The sequence below is a fragment of the Panthera pardus genome, unplaced genomic scaffold (assembly GCF_024362965.1).
Source record: "Panthera pardus isolate Hobbes unplaced genomic scaffold, ASM2436296v1 HiC_scaffold_3, whole genome shotgun sequence".
In the NCBI taxonomy this organism is placed as follows: domain Eukaryota; kingdom Metazoa; phylum Chordata; class Mammalia; order Carnivora; family Felidae; genus Panthera; species Panthera pardus.
The window spans coordinates 600,023-621,323 of NW_026526876.1; the positions used below are offsets into that span (position 1 = coordinate 600,023).

Genomic DNA, 21,301 nt, shown 5'->3' on the forward strand with positions numbered 1-21,301 from the left:
CAGCCTTGCAAATAGCTCCCAGCCCAGTGACTCGGGTCTCTGGATCAGGAGACAAACAGAGAAGGCAGCTTAAAGGACTTCTTTCCTCACCGCAGCTCAGGAAGGAGAGGTGAGTCAGTGATCTCTTAAATCTTTTACAGGTTTTGGATCGGTCGGAGCCGGAGTGGGTGGGCAATGGAGCTACGAGACTCAACAGGGGGGGGACCTTTTGTCTCCTAAGTTTGGGAACAAGAGGAGTCTCTCCGCCTCTCCCTCCAAGCCCTCTCTTGTACATGTGATGTTGGGCAGAGATATTTACAGACTTCTCCACTGTCGTCCGGACTCCAGAAGAGAAGTAGTTCGTAGACGTCAGTTCCAGCCTGCCCATTTTATAGATGGGAAAGCTGAGGCATTGAAATCTCTAGGCTCTGGGCTGGTATGTGAGTTGTCCTCAGAGGCCAGCAAAATATTCAGCATGTCATATACGTCTCACAAAGATTTGTTGAGTGAATAAACGAATGGATGAGAAGGTTGGAAATTAAAAACGAACAAAGCTCTCGAGATTTTGGTTCCTTCAGCTTCTGCTGGGCGGTGACCAATTCAGGGAAGGAAAATCAGTGAACCGGGTCTTTCGTGAGAAGATGAGACTGGGCCCCACGGTGAGGCAGAGGTGACTCAGCGAGCACTCGCATCCACAGTCCACTGATTCACAGACGTCCCGGACCGGGGGGAGGCTAGAAGTACAAAGCCAGGCACGGAACCTGCACAAAGCCCCACACTGTCTAGTCCCACTGCATCCCTGCTCTCCTTTCCCACCTCTCTCCCCTGCTCACTCCAGGAGACCAGCCAGACACATTCCCCACCTCAGGGCCTTTGCCCCTGCCGTTCTCCCTGCTGAGATGCTCAGCCATGACCAGCATTCTCAACCCGATCGCTTGCTGCCACGTTTATCTGGCTTATTTCCTTCTGAGTGCTCACATCTGCTTAGAGTGAGCTTGTTCACGTGCTTACTGGCAGATCATCCGCTTCCCCGGTGGACCGTAAGCTTCAGCAGGCCTTACGGCAGGCAGGGGCTTCATGTTGACATCACCGTGTCCCTGGTACCTGGAGCTGTGCCTGGCACGTGAAAGGCACCCAACAGACAGTTGCTGCATGAATGAGAGTGAGGAGGAGACTAGCTGCCGATTTCTGTGCTGAGGCCTCTGGCATCCCTTATCTGTACACAGTAGGAGATCAGCTGGAAAAGGGGCTTGGGCCCCACAGTGAAGGCAATGGTGTGTGTGTGCTGGGGGGAGGCATTAGGAGAATAATCAGTTAGTTGAACTACTACGATGTGCCAGGCACAAGCTTTATTTTAAATTGCTTCATCCTCAAAATAAGGCAGATGCCACCAAGACCCCCATTTTACAGATAAGGGAGTCGAGGCTTAAAGAGACTGAGCATTTTCCCCATCGCCAAGAATGTGGCAGAGCTGAGGTTTCCTCCCATAGTATCTGACCCCGGAGCCCATGATCTTCCCAGTGGGTGCCGGATCAGCTGGGGTTACAAATGTTCATCAAGCTCCAAATATGAGCCTGACCTCCTGCCTGACCCTGACGTTCTTCTGCCAGGGACCCCGGACCCTCTCAGAGAGGACATGTCGGACCAAAGGCAGAGTTGTTCACTCACTCAGTCCACAAGCATTAATTGAGCGCCTACTGTGTGCAGGGGTGCTGGAGACATGGCAGTGTGAAGGTCAAAGTTCCTGCAGGGAAGCCCACAGTGCGTGCACGGTGAACTTGAAAAAGGCCTGCGGGGGTGGATTTGAGAAGTAGCAGACAAATGTTTACTGAACAGAAAAATGATTGAAATAATACGTTGGACTCCCTCAGTACCTGGCACAGAGAAAGTCCTCCAGATATATCTGAGTTGAACTGAATTGAATCGAATCAGATCAACGCTTGGGAAAAACAAAAAAACCAAACACAGTTTCTGGTGCAGGCTCGCAGTCTCACGGGAAAATTCCCTCCAAGAAGAAAGAGGGTGAGTGTTAATCTCCCAGCGGTTAGAAACGCAAAACAATAAATGCAGATGGAATAAGGCAGATTAGCAAGCATCAGATTGCAGAAGCAGAATTTAAAAGTTTTGGGTGAAGGAGAAAAAAATACTTAAGACCGTTTGTGTTGCAGGATTTGAATTTAATCTCCTGCTACTATTCAAGGCTAATGTATTTTTCTCCTTTTTCCTGATTAAGTGGGAAATTGGCCCCAGTACAGGTGGTTAAACTAGGTCTTGGGCCCCCTCAACCACATGGCTGGGCTGGCCTAGTTTTTTCAGCTCTGGGTCTAAAGCGGCTAAGGACACAGGGACCCCAGGGTACAAATGGTGAGATCCTGCTTCCAGCTGCCTGCCTTGAACTGTCGACCAGGCACTTCAACTTGGATGTCTATGATAGCAGTAGTCATGAAGCTTTGAGGTGAGTACAAGTATGACCCCACTTTGGAAAGACGATAATGAGGCTCAGAGACAGCAAATCACCTACTCAGCGTAACATACCCCAAGCCACTCCCTCTCCCATTCTTGCCCATTTCAGTAAATGACCACCGTTTACTGAATGACTCAAACCAGAAGTCTGGGGACGACCCTTGATTCTTTCCTTTCCTCACTCCCGGGTCTTTTCCATCACCAAGTGGTCTATTCTGTCTCCGAAATACAGAACCTCCTCCCCGTGGCTGTTTCCCTCCCATCCTCACTGCCATCACTCTCGTACCCACCTCGCCTTCTGCTGGGCCCCTAACTCATCTGCTACCGCCCATTCTCCTCCAGCAGTTGCAAATGAACTTTTCAAAAGGTAAATCAGATATTATATCAGGCCCTCCTTGAAATCTCTCTATTTAAAAAAAAAAATTTTTTTTTTAATGTCTATTTATTTCCGAGACAGAGACAGAGCATGAGTGGGGGAGGGGCAGAGAGAGAGGGAGACACAGAATCCGAAGCAGGCTCCAGGCTCTGAGCTGTCAGCACAGAGCCCGACGCGGGGCTCGAACTCACGGACCGCGAGATCATGACCTGAGACGAGGTCAGACGCTTAACTGACTGAGCCACCCAGGCGCCCCAAAATCTATTTTTTGTCTTCTCTACTTCTAAGATTTTTCTTCTTGTCTTAGATTCCCAGTGATATTATTGGGCTGTACTTAGGTGTGGTTTTCTTTGTATTTATCCTGCTAAGAGTTCATAGTCCCTCTCAAATCCATGGCTGGATGTGTTTTCATTCATTTGAAATATGCTTCGTCGTTATTTCTTACACCACCACCACTGTCCAGTACTTACTCTCTCCTCTTTTTCTGGGACTCCAATTACGCCTGTGTTAGGTCTTTTATACCATGTCCCGTATTTCATTTTTCTCCTTTTCTCTTTTTTCTCTTCAGTCTCGGTATTTTCCTGTGAGCTACCTTCCATTTTCTTCCATTTCCCTGCAGCCGCATCTAGTCAACTATTAAACTTATTTTTTGAGTTTTTAATTTCACTTACCCAGTTTTTCAGGTCCACAATTTCCACTTGATTCCCTTCCTTTCCTTTCTTTCCTCCATTTCTTCCTCCGTCCCTTCCTTTCCTTTCTTCCTTCCATTCCTCCCTCCCTCCATCCCTCCCTCCTTCCTTTCCTCTTGTTCCTCCCTTCCTTCCCTTCCGCCTTTCCTTTCCTTTCCTTTCCTTTCCTTCATTTGATTTTCTTCTATTATTTAAAAAAAATAATAGATTTTATTTTTTAAATTTTTTTTAACGTTTATTTTTGAGACAGAGAGAGACAGAACATGAACGGGGGAGGGGCAGAGAGAGAGGGAGACACAGAATCGGAAGCAGGCTCCAGGCTCTGAGCCATCAGCCCAGAGCCCGACGCGGGGCTCTAACCCACAGACCATGAGATCGTGACCTGAGCTGAAGTCGGACACTTAACCGACTGAGCCACCCAGGCGCCCCTAGATTTTATTTTTTAAAGCAAGTTTAGCTTCACATCAAAATTGAGCAGACAGTACAGAAAGTTCACATATGCCCCTACTCCACTTCCCATATATACGTAGCCTCCTCACCATCAACACCACACATCAAAGTGGGACATTTGTTACAATTGTGAATTTACGTTGAAACATCATCATCACTCAAGCCCAGTTTACATTAGGGATCACCCTTGGTGATGTATATTCCACGGGATTTGAAAACTGTGTAATGGCATGTGTAGACTCTACTATCATACGGAATTGTTTTACTGCCCCCAAAGTCTTCTGTGCTCTGCCTGCTCATGCCTCCCGCCACTGTAACTCCTGGCAACCACGGATCCTTGTGCTGTCTGCATAGTTTTGCCTTTCCCAGAATGTCATAAAGCTGTATCATACAGTCCATAGCCTTTTCAGATTGGCTTCCTCCAGTTATTAATACGCATTTAAGGTTCTTCTATATCTTTTCGTGGCTTAATAACCATTTCTTTTTAGTACTGAATAGTATTCCATTGTCTGGATGTACTACAGTTTATTTACCCATTCACCTCTGAAGGCTGCTTCCAAGATTTGGCAATTATGAGTAAAGTTGCCATAAACGTCCATGTGTAGGTTTTTAATGTTCTTATAAATTTCCAATTCACTTGGGTAAATACCAAGGATTGCAATTTCTGGATCTCACGGTAAGAGTATGTTTCATTTTATGATTCCCTTTTACAGAGTCCCATTCATTGCCCAAATTCTCACCTTGTCTTTTAACTCACTGAGCATTTAAAAAATTTTTTTTAATTTTTTTAATGTTTATTTATTTTTGAAAGAGACAGAGACAGAATGCAAGTGGGTTAGGGGCAGAGAGAGAGGGAGACACAGAATCCGAAGCAGGCTCCAGGTTCCGAGCTGTCAGCACAGAGCCCGACGCGGGGCTCGAACCCATGAACTGTGAGATCATGACCTGAGCCGAAGTTGGACGCTTGAGCCCACCCATGTGCGGCTTCACTGAACATTTAATTGCAGTTATTTTCAAAATCCATATTATAACTCCAATATCTAGATCCTCTTGCGTCTCTCGTGTGTGTGTGTGTGTGTGTGTGTGTGTGTGTGTTTTCCCGATTTGCTGGCGAATCTTGTATTCTTGTAGGGCCGGGTGTTGAGTATGAAAAGTTACAGATAACTTGATGGCGTCTTCCTTTTTACTTTTGCTTTGGGCAGGGAGCTAAGCTGGGATCACCTTAGCTGGGCAGTCCCAGATCCCCTTAGTTGAGTCAGGAACTGATATGCCTTGAAGCTGGAATTCATTTCCTGTGAGGGCTTGTCTGTGCCCTTTTCATCTTTATTCTTAACACACAGCCCTTACGGATCCCGACTCAAACCTTTGGATGTTTAATAAACACTCTCTCCTTGGCAGGTTCTAAATTCTAAGTAAGCTTCGTGAGTCTAAAAAAAGCTCTGCTCAACCTCTCAGCCTCTCAAACCTTGCTTTCGAGTCGGTAATCCCCTTGAGGGGAAAAGTGGTATCGACAGCCAGCCTCACCTCCTCTCTGGGCATCCATGGTCTCCCAGATCTTGGCCCCATAATCCCCACAATTTCTCACTGCCTTGATAGTTATCTGGTACCTTCCAATAGACAGGTTTTCCTTTTTAATTTTGTCCAGCTCTTCTAGGATTCTCAGCGGGAGGAATGGTCTGAAATAATCTAGTTTACCATTGCTGGAAGCTCCCTCATTATCTTGAGAGAAAAGTAAAAACTTCTTGTTCTGCTCACCAGACAATACCTGATTTCGATACTGCCTGGCCCTCTAGTTTCCTGTCATACCACTCTCTCCCATGCTTACTACACTATAGGGAGATGTGAGGCTCTTTTCCTGTAACTTAACTATGCCAAGCGTCTTTGTGCCCCAGGACCTTCGCACATGCTCTTCTCCATCTAGAATGCTGTTTCCTTTTCCTCATCCTCCAGGTCTCTGTTTAAATATCACTTCCTTTGAGGAGCCTTTCCTGACCTTGCGCTCTGGCACCTTCGAGCTTCTCTCCACCTGGCCTCTCATATATACCCCGTTCTTCCCTTCACACCCCTTATCGTAATTTCAAATTATATATTGATTTGTTGTGGCCCATTTAGTATCCATCTTCTCACTAGCTGGAAGCCCTGCGAGGGCCGGGGCTGTCTTAGTCTGCCCTCCCCACAAGCACACCCCGAGAGGAAGATGAAGCACAAGTTGTTTGTTCGGGAATTGCAGGTAAGGGGTAGGGAAATGACACAAGGCAGGAAAAGCAACCAAGAAAGTATGTTATTATGCCAGCTGCCATGGTGGGCACCTGGCGCTCAATCCCAGAGGGCAAGTCTGGGAAATGGTGTAAAACTTGTGCCTGGGGAAGCGGGGGGGGGGGGCAGGATATTTACCCACCAGTCCCTACCAGTCTTACTGGTTGAGGGCTGTTCCCGGGGCGTATCAGTCCCCTGGCACTTCCTTCTTGCTCAGCAGCGAGCATGACAGCCTCCCGGGAGTCAGAACTATGGGCCCTGGCGGTTGGAAGTTGGGGTGCAGGGAAGCAGAGAGGCCTGAGGGGGATCCGCCAGGGCCCTGAAAGGGTCACGTCTGTTTGGGGGACCATTTTATTCCCAGACCCTAACACGGAGCCTGGCACATGGTAGGAAGTCAATAAATACTTATTGAATAAGTGAACTTTTAGAACGCCGTGCAGGACTACGACTTAGCGCTTCGAATGGGCTCGCTTTGCTATTCAAGACAATTATCGAGAGTCTGCTGTTGGCCAGGCCCCGTGGAGAGTGGGAAGGGGCCTTCCAGAACAGGAATGTGATCAGAGGAGGGCCCCCAGCAGCCTGGAGCCCGTCCGTCGTGAGGAACAAGACTGTGCCTCCTCTGAAGAGAAGGCTCGGTGACAGTCCTCACACGCCCCGGGTGCCATCCTGGGGGTCAGACTCTGTAGGCTCCATGGGGTGTGAAGGGCCTGGGGAGAGAGTGCCAGCGCAACTTTGAGGAGAACTCCTTCAGTCAGCACCATCCGAAGGCCGCCTCAGCCGAGGAGTGAGCTCCCCATCACTGCTACTCGACAGGCAATCCGGGTCTCTGTCCTCCGGGTGTCCACTGCCTGGCTGAGAGGACATCACTCTGCATAGAGTTGTATAAAGGTCTAAGCACAACAACGCGAGAGCAAAGTGCTAAACTCAACTCCCAGGTAGGAGAGCTCACGCTAGGGTGTCTGAGGCGGGAGGGGGCCGTTCCTTTTGATCTTTCTGTATGGTCTCACACAGAGCTGCGTTTCCAAGGGCTCTGCTTTGCACGGTGTTCGGGGCCTTGTTGTACGAGAGGCCCTTGTTGGGTTGCAGGGCACCTGAAACCTGTATTGAGATCCTGATAAGCCCGGGAGGAAACCGAAAGGAAGGCGGGGCTGTTTCTAAGAACCACACCTGGATCCCTGACATCTCTGTCCCACCATCTCCCTGCTGGGATGGTTAATTTAATGTGTCCACTCAGCCGAGCCACAGCGCCTGGATATTTGGTTAAATGCTAATCTAGATATCGCTGTGAAGGCATTTCTGGATGAGATTATCCGTGAAACATGTGGACTTTGAGTAAAGCAGATGACCCCCCCACACAAACACACACACAAAGTGGGTGGGCCTCATCCAATCAGTTGAAGGCCTTAAGAGCAAAAGACTGAGTTTCCCTGAGGAAGAAGGAATTCTGCCTCCAGATGGCCTTCGGGCTTGTAACGGCAACATCTAGCTTTTTCCCTAGGTCTCCAGCCCGCCAGCCTGTGCTGCAGATCTTAGACTTGCCAGCCCCCAACTGCATGAGCTGATTCCTTAAAATAAGTCTCTCTCTTTATGTATATGCCTCCTGCTGGTTCTCTTCTTCCGGGGGACTCTGACTAACACACTTGGCCCGTGCTCAGCGTGTGATAACAGTGACAGCACATAAATCCACATGTGCAGCCAGGTTTCTCCTCTGGACTCGACTTGGGTCCCTGCTGGCCTCCTCCGTGCCTCCTCCTGCCTTCCGAAGGGGCATCTCCGACTTATCGCGGACCTACCTCTGTGGCCTCGCCCACCTTGCCATCCCCTGTCCTCGTAGTGGTCGTTCCCAGAACGATAATGACAATACAAACTGTCGCCTTTGTTCCATGTCACCCGTTTGTCCCGACTCTCCCGTATCTGTTCCAGAGTCCCATCCAGCCCCCCTCACAACGCACACCGTCTCCTCAGTCTCCTCCAGCCTGCGACAGGTTCTCGGTCTTTCCTTGTCTTTCACGACCCGTACAGCTTTGAGGAGCACCACGGACGGCCCCGACAGGAAGGCTTTCGGAGCCTGCGGGGAACCTGGGCCTGTGTTTCCTGCCATCTGTCCCCGGGGACCCCTGCCTGGTCCCCATCCCAGTGGAGGAGCCCAGAGAGCTGTTGTTCGTGGGCACACCTATCAGTAGTGACCGCGTCAGAAATTGAAACGGAGAAGTTAAAGACCTACCTACTGATTTATTTTTTTTCATTCTTTTTTTTAAATTTAAGTCGGTCACTCCAGGGAGGTAACATGCAGTGTTATACTAGTCTCAGGGGCACGATATGGTGATTCAACAGTCCCATACACGACCCTGTGCTCATCACAAGTGCCCTCCTTAATCCCATCCCCATCCCAACCCTGCTACCGACCCCAACCATCAGGTTGTCCCCTATAATTAACAGTCTGTTCCTAGGTTTGTCTCTCTCTCGGTTTTTTTCTTCCCCTTTGCTGTGGGTTTTGTTTCTTAAACTCTACACAGGAGTGAAATCGTAGGGTACTTGCCTTTCCCTGACCGACTCCTCTCACTTAGCGTCATACTGTCTAGCTTCACCCACGACGTGTCAAGATAAGTAACATATTGTTAGGAGGAAGTCAGTATGTATTGAAGGGGAATTAGCGAGACGAGCAGCCCTTGAACATTTTCCCCGAATCTCTTTAAAGTCTGGCTTACGACAAGGCGACCAGACCCCGGCCCCCGCCCCCGCAGCCGGCTGCGGTGCAAGTGTGGAAGAACACCCACCTCACGCGGGTCTGTGACTGGCAAGGTGGGACCCGGCACGTCTCCCGGTAAGGCCTTGGGGTCCCACCGGGTCCCCAGGGCGCACCGTGGACTTGCTCGGGGGCCAGGAGCGGGCAGCGGAGGTGGGGCGAGCCTGCAGGCCCGAGTCCACAGAGCTCCCGGAGAGACTTTGCTGGGCACGTACCCAGGAGTGAGATTGCTGGCTCGTGGGAGGCGTAGGCACGGCCTTAGCGAATTCTGCCAAGTCACATGACTACTTTCCAAAGCGCTTGGACCTCTGACCTCCCTCCAGCTGTGCGGGAGGATTCTAGCAGCCGCTCAGGCCGGGCCGGACAGACCTGGGTCAAGTCGCACTCCGCCACCTGGTCGCTGGGACACCTTGGGCAGACTCCATACCTTCTCTGAGCCTCAGTTTTCTCACCTGTGAAATGGAATGACGGTGGTCCTTACCTCACAGGACCGTCGCGAGGACGGGGTGAGACGAAGCATGTTAAGCTCTTCACCCAGCGTGGACTCCCACGAGTGACACAATTCTCCCTTCCTCAGAAATAAGGGAGAAGACGGCTTCATGGCCCAATGGGAAGGCTTCAGGGGGACCCGAGGTGCCAGTCGTTATCTGTCCCTGGAGGAGAAGCCCTGGATCTCTGTTTCCAGAAGCAACCCACCTCTGGGATCAGGATGGCTGCCAACTCCCCAGAGCTCGAGCTCCTCCCCCACCGGGAGGGCCTCCCCAAAGCGGGGCAGGGGCTGTGTGCGCGAGCCTCACACCCGGCCACCGTCTTCCCAGCCGCACCTAACCCGCCGGCACCCCGCTCCTCAGGGAAGGCCTGACGCCCCTCGTGGGGGCGAGGCCGGCATTTGGCTGTCCCTGCACACCGACTGCCTGCCCCAACCTCAGCCCCGTTAACAGGGCCATGGGACACCGTTTTCAACCACTTTGGGCTAAAGGAGCACACATTGCCCACTTTTGTGTGGCAGCTGCCACTCACCTCTGTGTCGCGACCACCTCCCACACCCGTGTCACCACCACCCACACCCGTGTCACCACCTCCCACAGCCGTGTCACCACCACCTCCCACACTCGTGTCACCACCTCCCACACCCGTGTCACCACCACCCACACCTATGTCACCACCTCCCAAACCTGTGTCACCACCACCTCCCACACCTGTGTCACCACCACCTTGCACCCCCGTGTCACCACCTCCCACACCTGTGTCACCACCACCTCACACCCCCGTGTCACCACCTCCCACACCCGTGTCACCACCACCCACACCTGTGTCACCACCACCACCGACACCTGTGTCACCACCTCCCACACCTGTGTCACCACCACCCACACCTGTGTCACCACCTCCCACACTGTGTCACCACCACCTCCCACACCCGTGTCACCACCACCCACACCCGTGTCACCACCTCCCCACCTGTGTCACCACCACCTCCCACACCTGTGTCATCACCACCTCCCACACCTGTGTCACCACCTCCCACACCTTTGTCACCACCACCTCCCACAACCGTGTCACCACCTCCCACACCTGTGTCACCACCACCTCCCACAACCGTGTCACCACCTCCCACACCTGTGTCACCACCACCTCCCACAACCATGTCACCACTTCCCACACCTGTGTCAGGACCTCCCACACCTGTGTCACCACCTCCCCACCTGTGTCACCACCACCCACACCTGTGTCACCACCATCACTGACACCTGTGTCACCACCACCCACACCTGTGTCACCACCTCCCACACCTGTGTCACCACCACCTCCCACAACCGTGTCACCACCTCCCACACCTGTGTCACCACCACCTCCCACAACCATGTCACCACCTCCCACACCTGTGTCACCACCACCTCCCACACCTGTGTCACTACTACCTCCCCCACCTGTGTCACCACCTCCCACATCTGTGTCACCACCTCCCACACCTGTGTCACCACCACCTCCCACAACCATGTCACCACCTCCCACACCTGTGTCACCACCACCCACACCTGTGTCACCACCTCCCACATGCGTGTCACCACCACCCACACCTGTGTCACCACCACCTCCCATACCCGTGTCACCACCTCCCACACCCGTCTCACCACCACCCACACCTGTGTCACCACCACCCACACCTGTGTCACCACCACCCACACCTGTGTCACTACCACCTCCCCCACCTGTGTCACCACCTCCCACGCCTGTGTCACCACCACCTCCCACATCTGTGGGAGAAGATGTCCACTTCTCACCTCCTCCCTGATCCCTACCCACTTTGAGCCACGTTAGTCACTCACCTGCACGTCCAGCATGTCAATCATGGTCCTGCCTCAGGGCCTTTGCACCTGCTGTTCCCTCTGCCTAGAATGCTCTTTGCCCGGATAGCTGCTTGGGTCAGACATCCTTTCCTACAAATCTTGGCTCATTGGCTTGTCAATGAGGACAGCCCTGACCATCTCTGGAATGGTATCCAGTAGGTAGTACATGCTCAACAAGTATAGGGAAGAAGAGAGGCAGAGAGGGAAGGAGGGAGGCAGAGAAGACAGGGAGGGAGAAGGAATGAAGGAAGGGATACCACACAGCCATTTTTGTTCCAGTGAAATCAGGTTCCAGTGAACACCAAAGAGCGACCCAGATGGTGCAAAAGGAAAGATTACCAAAGGCCGATATGGGGGCGCCTGGCGGCTCAGTCGGTTAAGCGTCCGACATCGGCTCGGGTCATGATCTCACAGTTCGTGAGTTCGGGCCCCGCGTCGGGCTCTGAGCTGTCAGCACGGAGCCTGGATTCTGTGTCTCCTTCTGTCTCTGCCCCTCCCCCACTCACGCTCTGTCTCCCTCTCTGTCTCAAAAATAAATAAACATTTAAAAATTTGAAAAAAGAAAAGGCCAACATGAATCATGAAAGTGGGTAGGAGAGGGAGGGATGCAGGCCTGGAGACCCTGGATGGGTAAAGCAGCCTCTCTCCCTCCCAACCGTGCCTTCCCTCCCCCACCTGACAGACACCCTGGGCTCTGGACCATACCAGCCTGGCGGCGGTTAGGGGAGGGGGAAGACGTTCTGTGGCCCTCAAAACTCATCTCGCCTCTGCTCCACATAGGCAACCCTATCATTCCCTGAGGAGGGAGTCCAGACACCGGGTTCTAGTCCTGTTTCTGTCCCAAGCTCAGTGCGTGACCTCAGACCTGGCACTCAACATCCTGAGCCTCAGTTTCCCCTTCTGTCAAAATCAGGGAGAGTGGATGCCATCTTTTAACAGGCAGCCCACTCTATTCTGAGCATCTATAAATAGCACGTGCACAGTGCTTTTCTGCTAGGAAACCTGCCACGCCAGAACCGTCCCGACCTTCTAGGGTCGGTTTTACTCGAGACTGTAACCGCCACACCTGGGCCCATTGCACCGCAGACCAAGGGCAAGGTCACCTGGCACCCCCCTCCTTCCTCCACTCTTTCCTCTCGGGAGGGACTGGGGTTTCACACAGAGCAGCCGAGGCCCAGAAATAGCAGCTGGCCACTCACAGGCCAACCCTCCCAGGCCCCAAAAAGGAAGTGAGAGAAAGGCGGGCACTTTTGTTCTTTCTGCAGAAAAGAACTGCTTCTGCAGGACCTGCCAGGCGCTCCCCAGGGCCCCGAGCAGACCTGGCCCCCCGCCCCGCACCGGTTCTTGGCAAGGTGGGGCTCCGGCTGCGCTGTCGCTGACCCTGATGGACGAAGACACGTGTACAAAGTCACGGGAATGGGGCTGAGGCTGGGCCCAGGATCCCTTGCCCTACATCATTCTATGAATTGCAATTTGTTCGGTAGGGACATGCAGACAAATCTGTAGGGGACATCGCCGTGTAAAGAAAGGCCATCCACCGTCCTCTTGGACGACTCCAAGAAGAGGTGACTCGGGGTAAATTCCTTTTGAGGTGCATACGCTCATAGATCGAGATAGTCACCCCCTACTTCCTTACATAAAACCAGATTCAAGGGGATCACAGTGTCTGAGAATAACCTGGCCCGGCCAGTCCCCTCACAGGGGACCTCGGAGGACGCACGTGGGCGGGAGGACGAACACGTTGGCTGCAGCACTATTCAAAATGGGGGACAGAGGTAAAGCCGCTCAGTGTGTTGTTTTCCTCAGCCCTGCCCACACCTTTCCAAAGAGTCCCTTCATTCAGTTCCTTCTCGCTTTGAGTGGTTGGTCTGGTTCCCGCCCAGACCCTGCCCGAGACATCAGCAGGGAAAGGGATGAATCAAATGTGATGTATGCTTGTCGTGGAGCATGTGCAGCGGGAAAAAGAAGAAAGCCAGGCCTGCACGTATCTCCACCCTGGGTCTCTCAAGAACACAGTGATGAGGGGAGAAAGGCGGTTACGCTGTGACTCCATGGGTGTGGATTTTTTTTTTTAATTTTTAAAATATTTATTTAATTTTGAAGAGAGAGAGAGACAGAGCAGGAGCTGGGGAGGGGCAGAGAGAGAGAGAGGGAGACACAGAATTCGAACAGGCTCCAGGCTCCCAGCTGTCAGCACAGAGCCCGATGTGGGGCTTGAACCCATGAACTGCAAGAACATGACCTGAGCCGAACTCGGAGGCTTAACCAACTGAGCCACTCAGGCGTCCCATGGTGTCGATTTTTTTAAATGTTGATCTATTTTTGAGAGAGAAAGAGAGAGAGAGCAGGACTGGGGGAGTGGCAGAGAGAGAGAGAGAGAGAGAGAGAGAGAGAGAGAGAGAGAGACAGGATCTGAAGCAGACTCCAGACTCCGAGCTGTCAGCACAAAGCCCAACCTGAACTCATGAACCGTGAGATCATGACCTGAGCCCAAGTCAGACGCTCAACCGCTGAGCCACCCAGGCGCCCCACCATCGGTGTGGATTTTAACCAGACCTAGGCATAACTCACGTGCACTTGCAGACGGGTGTTAAGATATCAGAAATGACCTGGAAACACACAAACCAAGCTCACAAACTCCTTCTGGGGAGGGGACGGCACTGGTGGATCCGGTCAAAGGGGACTGAGACCGTATGTGCGGTGCCTTGTGGCTTAGAAAAGGGAAACATGGAGCAAACTCGACCAGTCGTAAACAAGGCCCATGTGGCTGCTGTTAAATTATTTCCTGTGCTGTTCTGAATATGAAGATCTTGTACATACTTGTTCCACTGCTGCTTTTCTACACGTAGTTTGCTGAGCCCTCCTACATCCCAAGTTGTGGGAATACAGCACGGATAGAACAAAGTACCCCTGCGTCCTTGGAGTCTATGGGAGACACACACAAGACGTAAGATAAGTAAAATTTATAGCCTGATCAGGGCCACGAGGGAGCATATGGAGCAGGGAAGGAAGACAGGAGTTCCAGGCATGGGGACCGAAATGTTAAGGAAGATAGTGGACTAGTTTCCTACGGCTGCCAGGGTAAAGAAAGTGCCACGAACCGGTGACTTGAAACAACGCACATTTATTCCCTCATTTGTTCATTCCCCCATTTACAATTTTGAAGGTCAGAAGTCCCAAATCAGTCTTGCTGGGCTAACGTCAAGGTGAGGGGAGGCTGGCTCCTTCCGGAACCTCCAGGGGAGAATCCATGCATGGCCACTCTCAGCTTCCAGAATTGCGCTCCTGGCGTCCCTTGGCTCGTGGCCCCTCCCTCCACCTTCTTTCTTTTTAAATTTTTTTTTTTTTTAAATTTTTTTTTTATTTTTGAGACAGAGAGAGAGACAGAGCATGAACAGGGGAGGGGCAGAGAGAGAGGGAGACACAGAATCCGAAACAGGCTCCAGGCTCTGAGCTGTCAGCACAGAGCCCGACGTGGGGCTTGAACTCACGGACCGCAAGATCATGACCTGAGCCGAAGTCGGATGCTTAACCGACTGAGCCACCCAGGCGCCCCACTTTTTAAATTTTTTAATGTTCATTTATTTTTAAGAGAGAGACAGACAGAGTGGGAGCAGGGGAGGGGCAGAGAGAGAGAGGGAGACACAGAATCCGAAGCAGGCTCCAGACTCTGAGCTGTCAGCACAGAGCCTAAAGTGGGCTTGAACCCAGGAACCACGAGATCATGACCTGAGCTGAAGTCACTTAACCAACTGAGCCACTCAGGTGCCCCCCTTCCCTCCTCTTCAAAGCCATACCTGCCTCTTCTATGGCAGCCCTCCCTCCACCTCCCTCTCATAGGACTCTTGAAGTTACACTGAGCTCCCCCCCCCACCCATAGTCCAGGATCCTCTCCCCATCTCAAGATCCTTAACTCAGCCACATCTGCAAAGTCCCTTTGTCAGATGAGGGAATATTCGCGGGGCCCGGGAATTAGGACCTGGAGGTCTTTAGTGTCCCATAGGTGCAAAGTAACATTTAAGTAAAGACCTGGGGGCACCTGGGTGACTCAGGTGGTTGAGCGTCCGACTTCAGCTCAGGTCCTGATCTTGCTGTTCATGGGTTCCAGCCCTGCATCGGGCTGTCTGCTGTCAGCACGGAGCCCGTTTGGGATCCTCGGTTCCCCCTCTCTCTCTGCCCCTCCCCTGCTTGTGCTCTCTCTCACTCTCTCAAAAATAAATAAACATTAAAAAAATTTTTTTAAGAACATTTAAAATAAATAAATAAATACCTGAAGGAGGAGGAAAAGGGAGCCGTGTGGTTCTCCATGGAAGAGTATTCCAGGCAAAGGGAACAGGCCCAGCGAGTCTGAGGAAAAGCAGCAAAGCCAGTGTGGCTGGAGCGCAGGGAGTGAGGGGAGAGCAGGAGGAGGGGAGGCAGCTGAGGGAACAGTGTGGAGGGTCTGGTCATTGTGCAGAAGTTGTTTTTTCCGGAGTGAGATGGGAGCCATGGGAAGGGTTGAGGGGCCTAGCTCTTCCGTCTCTAAAACCCTGGCCCCAGGGTTCTGGAGAACACACCCCTTCCAGGACACGCTCGCTCCTTTTCATTGCTGAGTAATACTCCTTTGTATGGACACGTCCATTCACCTGGTGATGGACATCTCGGTTGTTTCCAGTTTTTTCCAATTCCCCAACAGAGCTGGTATATGCCGTAAGCATTCAGGTACACATTTGTATGGATGTATTTCATTTCCCTTAGGTAAGCGTCTAGTAATTTCTGAATCTGTGTCATAGGTATGTGTTTAAAATTTCAAAAACCTACCAAATTAATAACAAAAATGGCCTTACAGTCTACATTCTGACCAGCAGGGAATGAGTTTCAGTAGCTCTGAAAGTTTCAGTAGCATCCTCATCAACACTTGGTGTTGGTCAGTCTTTTTAATGTTAGCCATTCTAATAGGTGCGACATGCTTATTTCGTTATGGTTTTCTGTAATTTTTATTTCTCTGATCGCTAATGGTGTTGAGCATCTTCTCATGAGCTTATTGGCCATCTGTATATACACATATACCTTGGAAGTGTCTGTTCACATGTTTTGCCCATTTTTTTTTTTTTTGGTGTTTCTTTTTTCTTTTTGAGAAAAAGTGTGCCTGTGCATGAGTAGGGGAGGGACAGAGCGGAGAGACCGCAAGAGATCTCAAGAGAATCTCAACCAGGCTCCCTGCCCAGCACAGATCCCAACACAGGGCTCAATCCCATGACCTTGGGATCATGACCAGAGCTGAAATCAAGAGTCAGACCCTTAATTGACTAAATAACCCAGGTGTCCCTCGCCCATTTTTAAAAAATTGAGTTGTTCTTTTTCTTGTTGGGTTTTGGAGCATTCTTCATACCTTCTGATACTAGTCCTTTATCACATAAGTAGTGCAAATATTTTCTCCCAGTCTGTGGCTTGTATTTTCACTCTCTTAGCAGCATCTATGGAAGAGCAGAAGAGTTTAATCTGAATGAAGTCACTTGATCCATTTTTTTCTTTTATGGATTATACTTTTGGTATCATATCTAAGAAATCTTTGCCTAACCAGGGTTTTCTCATACATTTTCTTTTAGAAGTTGTATACTTTTGGTTTTACACTTAAGCTTATGATTTTGGGTTACTCTTTATGTGTGGTATATTACTGTTAACTATTCTATTGATCTCTGTTCCATTGTCAACCTGTACACCAACACCACATAGCTATATATGGTACTACTATGTTCTAGAAATAACTTTACTATCCTATACTATACTATGCATGCCATTACTTTACTATATAGCTTTAACACTAGCTTAAAACAGCTGGTGTTGGCTCCCCAACTTAATTCTTTTTTCAAAGTTGTTTTGGATATTCTAGGTTCATTGCATCTCTATGCATATCATATATCTCTTCAGAGTTCTCCAGAGAAACAGAACTATATATGTACATATATAGCCATATATATTGACTGTGTGTGTGTGTGTGTGTGTGTGTGTGTGTGTATGCTTGTAATTGTTTCGGCCAGAGCCAGCAGAGGCTAACTGCCTGAGACCAACTGCAGGACTCAAGTGGAGAGTGAAATCCAAAACGAAAAGCAGAATGAATTGTAAATATAGTACGATATACGGAATTTGCAAACATGCTATGATATTACATACGGCATATGTAAATATATATATTTTTTCTTATATACATAATTCTGTTTCTCTGGAGTACTCTAATACATCAAGTGCCTAGAACGATGCCTGACACATAGTAGGCAATAAATATTTGTTGAGTGAATTAATGAATCTGTTTATTCATTGCCACATCCCCAGTGCCTGACACTTAAGACACAATGGATGAAGAATCTGGCAAAAAAAAAAAAAAAAAAGAATCTGGCACGTGTACCTTACAGAACGTACTCTTCCTGTTTAAAGCTTAGAAACCCAAAAGCAACACCGTCTATGTTGAGAGACACAGAAAAGCTCACTTGCTGGGGGTTCATTGCGTTAACGGTTTCATCCCCAAGGTGGGGGGTGGTGACTTTGGAGGTCTTCGACGTCCCTCTCCCCATCCAGGTTTTATCTATACCAGTGGTTCTCAACCCAGGCTTTTCTGCCTCTTCCCAGGGAACCTGGGACAATGTCTGGGGACACTGCTGTCTCAATGGTGGTGTGGTGGGCAGGGAACAGGCGTCCACCGGCATCTAGTGGGTAGAGGCCAGGGACACTGCCAAACATCCTACAATGCACACAACAGCCCCACAACAAAGAACGACCTGGCCCAAAATGTCAGTAGTGCTGATACTGAGGAGCTCTGGTTCACACTGGTCGCTCATCGAAAATGCTCCAGGGGCGCCTGGGTGGCTCAGTCGTTTGAGCATCCGGCTTCGGTTCAGGTCATGATCTCACAGCTCATGAGTTCAAGCCCCGCTTCGGGCTCTGTGCTGACAGCTTGGAGCCTGGAGCCTGCTTCTGTTTCTGTGTCTCCCTCTCTCTATGCCCCTCCCCCATTTACTCTCTCTCTCTCTCTCTCTCTCAAAAATAAACATTCAAAAAAAAATTAAAAAAAAATGCTCCATATCCGATCCCCTTCACGTACAGCCTTGCGCCAGCCTTCCTTCAAACCTGCACAGCACAACTCCTACATGGCATGATTATGAAACTCTAAAACCACAAGCAGAATGCATTTGTTTGACAAGGAACACACTGGAGACCACAACCATCCTAAGAACTTTGCATACAGAAGGGTTTTGTTTTTGAAAACTGAAATTACAGAATAAGAACCCAAAAAGGAGAGAGGGAGAGAACTTCACTGTTTGGGTTCAAATTAGCAACCTGAATATTCTTGGCTCTCGGTAGGAAAGGTAGGTGTTAATGTCAGATGAGACCATCTGCTGTGGCCGTGGGGTTTCGTTCTGACCAGCTCCTTCCCACTCCTATTATAAGAGGAGCAGATGTTTGGGAGACTAACCTAGCAGGCAAAGAACAAGGTTTATGTGTAAAAAGAGAACATTTTTTTTTTTTTTTTAGTAGAATGGAAATATCTCTCGACTGCTAACTCAGAATGAGATGTGGTGATGAGCTGACCTTGAGAGTTTCGGTGTGGCCCAGACCAAACAGCAGGGCGGGGCATGGGGAGGCGGTCAGCAAGGCAAGGTCCTACTTGCTTTATTTAGCGCCCAGGTGAGTTCTATTCACTTGAGGCTGAATCGGTTTATGCGGAGCATGTAAGCAACACGGACGTGCAATCTTCAGCGTGGTAGCTGCTAGTCTCTTGCGGCAATTGAAGTGTAAATGTAAACCAAATTTTAAAAATTCAGTGTCTCAGTCCCACTAGGCACCTTTCTAGCGCTCAAAAGCCCTAGTGGCTAGTGGCTATCATACTGGACAATGCAGACAGAGATCAGCTCCAAACATCACAGAAAGTTCTATCAGGAGGCACTGATCTGCATCTCATCTCCCTGATGCATGCCTGCCGTGGACAAGGCAGGCAGCTCCTGCTCCAGGGGCTGGGGGAGGCCTCTCCAACCAGCTGTCTTCCCTCCTGGCTTATGGACACTCTTTCTCGAATCTCCTGCTCCTCTCAGCCCCCACCCAAGTCAGAGCCGATCTTTCCTGCTTCCAGACTCCCATAATCCCTTACACACACTTGTGAGTTTATTATTTTGAAATGCACATGTTTTACCCAGAACGAAAGTTAACGTTGCCGTGTTGGTCTCGAGGTCCTATGTCATCTCTGAGCACATCTCCTACCTTCTCTCCTTGCTCTCTCCCCAGCTCCAGGCCCCCCCCACCCCCACCCCCACCCCACCCCTGGCTACTCGCAGTTCCTTGAATGCATCAGCCAGGTCGGCTTTGGGGCCTCTTCAGTTGCTATTTCCCGCCCACCCAATACCTACATTGTCATTACCTTGCTTCTTTGAGGTCTCTGCTCAAATGTCATTTTATCAGAAAGATACTCTCTGACGCCATCTTATCCCATATAACTCTCACACACACGCACATGCACATACAGCACGCACACGCGCACACACACACACACACACACACACAGGTGACAACTTTCCCCAGGCACCTTCTAGATACCTTTCTGCAAGTTCTGAGGCATGGCGCCCCCCTGTGGGCGGCGTTCCCAACACTCCAGAGGGTGGATTTTCCAGCAAGCCCTGCTGGCACCCCATTCCTCTGCCAGGAGGCATACCGCGGCCATGCCCCATCCAGCGAGGTCTGGATCTCCGCCCTGGCTCCGGTGGACAGGGTGGTGGGCTCTCCCTTGGGTGCTCCATCTCTGCCCTGGGGCCAGAGGCTGCTCCTCATTCTGCTACCCTATGTTGCTTAGAATTCTCTTTACGTCTCTTTAGTGAATCCCTTGTTACACCCATCCTTTGTCAGTAATCCTTTGTATTAAACGTTCTGTATTCCAATGATGGTGTGGCTTCTGTCTCCTAATTGGACCCTGATAAATGCACGGAGACATCGTTCCAGCTCTACCCGCCCACGGAGCCTAGTATGTACTGCGTGTTTGACGAACGTTGGGTGCACAGATGTACGAACGGCAGTTTTTTGCTTCACCCCATATGCTGGTTGCTGGTTTTTATCCCTCCGTGAGGGTGGGGGATGATAAGATCTAAATCCTGGAAAAGAACAAACTTATACTGGGCACCTATGGTTTAAGGCGTTTCCTAGGTGCTGTGAAGATACAAAGATATTTATTTACAAAGATAATAGACAAGCTGTTTGCACTTACATAGGTTTAGAAAAATGCACTGCAATTTTTCTAAGCGCAAGCCGCATGGTGGGCCATACTCCACAGTGTTGGAGGAAGATGGTCCCATGGCGAAGGTAACTGACATCAGTCCACTGACTCAGAGGCCCGAGCAGTCCTTGTCTCTCCCCTGGCTGGGCCGTTCGTCCCAGCTGAGGGCTTCTGAGGGGTCCGCCATCACCACTGTTCAGTTCCAGAACATTTTCATCACCTGAAAAGGAAACCCTACCCCATTAGCAGTCACTCCCCATCCCGTCCTCCCCTCAGGCCTTGCAGCCACTAATCTGCTTTCTGTCTCTGTCACTTATTCTGGATATTTTATTAAAATGGAATCATACCATATATGCTCTTTTGTGTCTGGCTGTTTTCCTCAACAGAATGTTTTATCAGATTTATCCATGTTGTAGCATGTATCAGCAGTTCATTCCCTCTTTTTTTTTTTTTTTTAAACTAGGCTCTGCACCCAGCACAAGAGCACATCCTGGCACTTGAACTCATGATTCTGAGATCAAGACCTGAGCCGAGATCAAGAGCCAATCACTGATGGAGCCACCCAGACGCCCCCAGTTCATTCCCTTTTGATGGCTGAATAATATTCCAGTGTACGGATAGACCACGTTTTGTTATCCCTTCATCAATTGATGGAATTTAGGTTGTCTCCCCCTTTTGGCCATTGTGAATAATGCTGGATAATATTGTACAAGTATTTGTTTTCAATTACTTGGGGTATATACCTAAGAATGGGAA

At 50.3% G+C, this 21,301-nt stretch overlaps 1 long non-coding RNA gene across 1 annotated transcript; it reads left to right on the forward strand.

Annotated features, from left to right (window-relative positions):
- Positions 1-21,301, forward strand: LOC109245754 (uncharacterized). The gene is made up of 2 exons (XR_002071058.2): positions 1-109; positions 21,009-21,301. It is a non-coding gene; the product is annotated as an uncharacterized LOC109245754 (long non-coding RNA).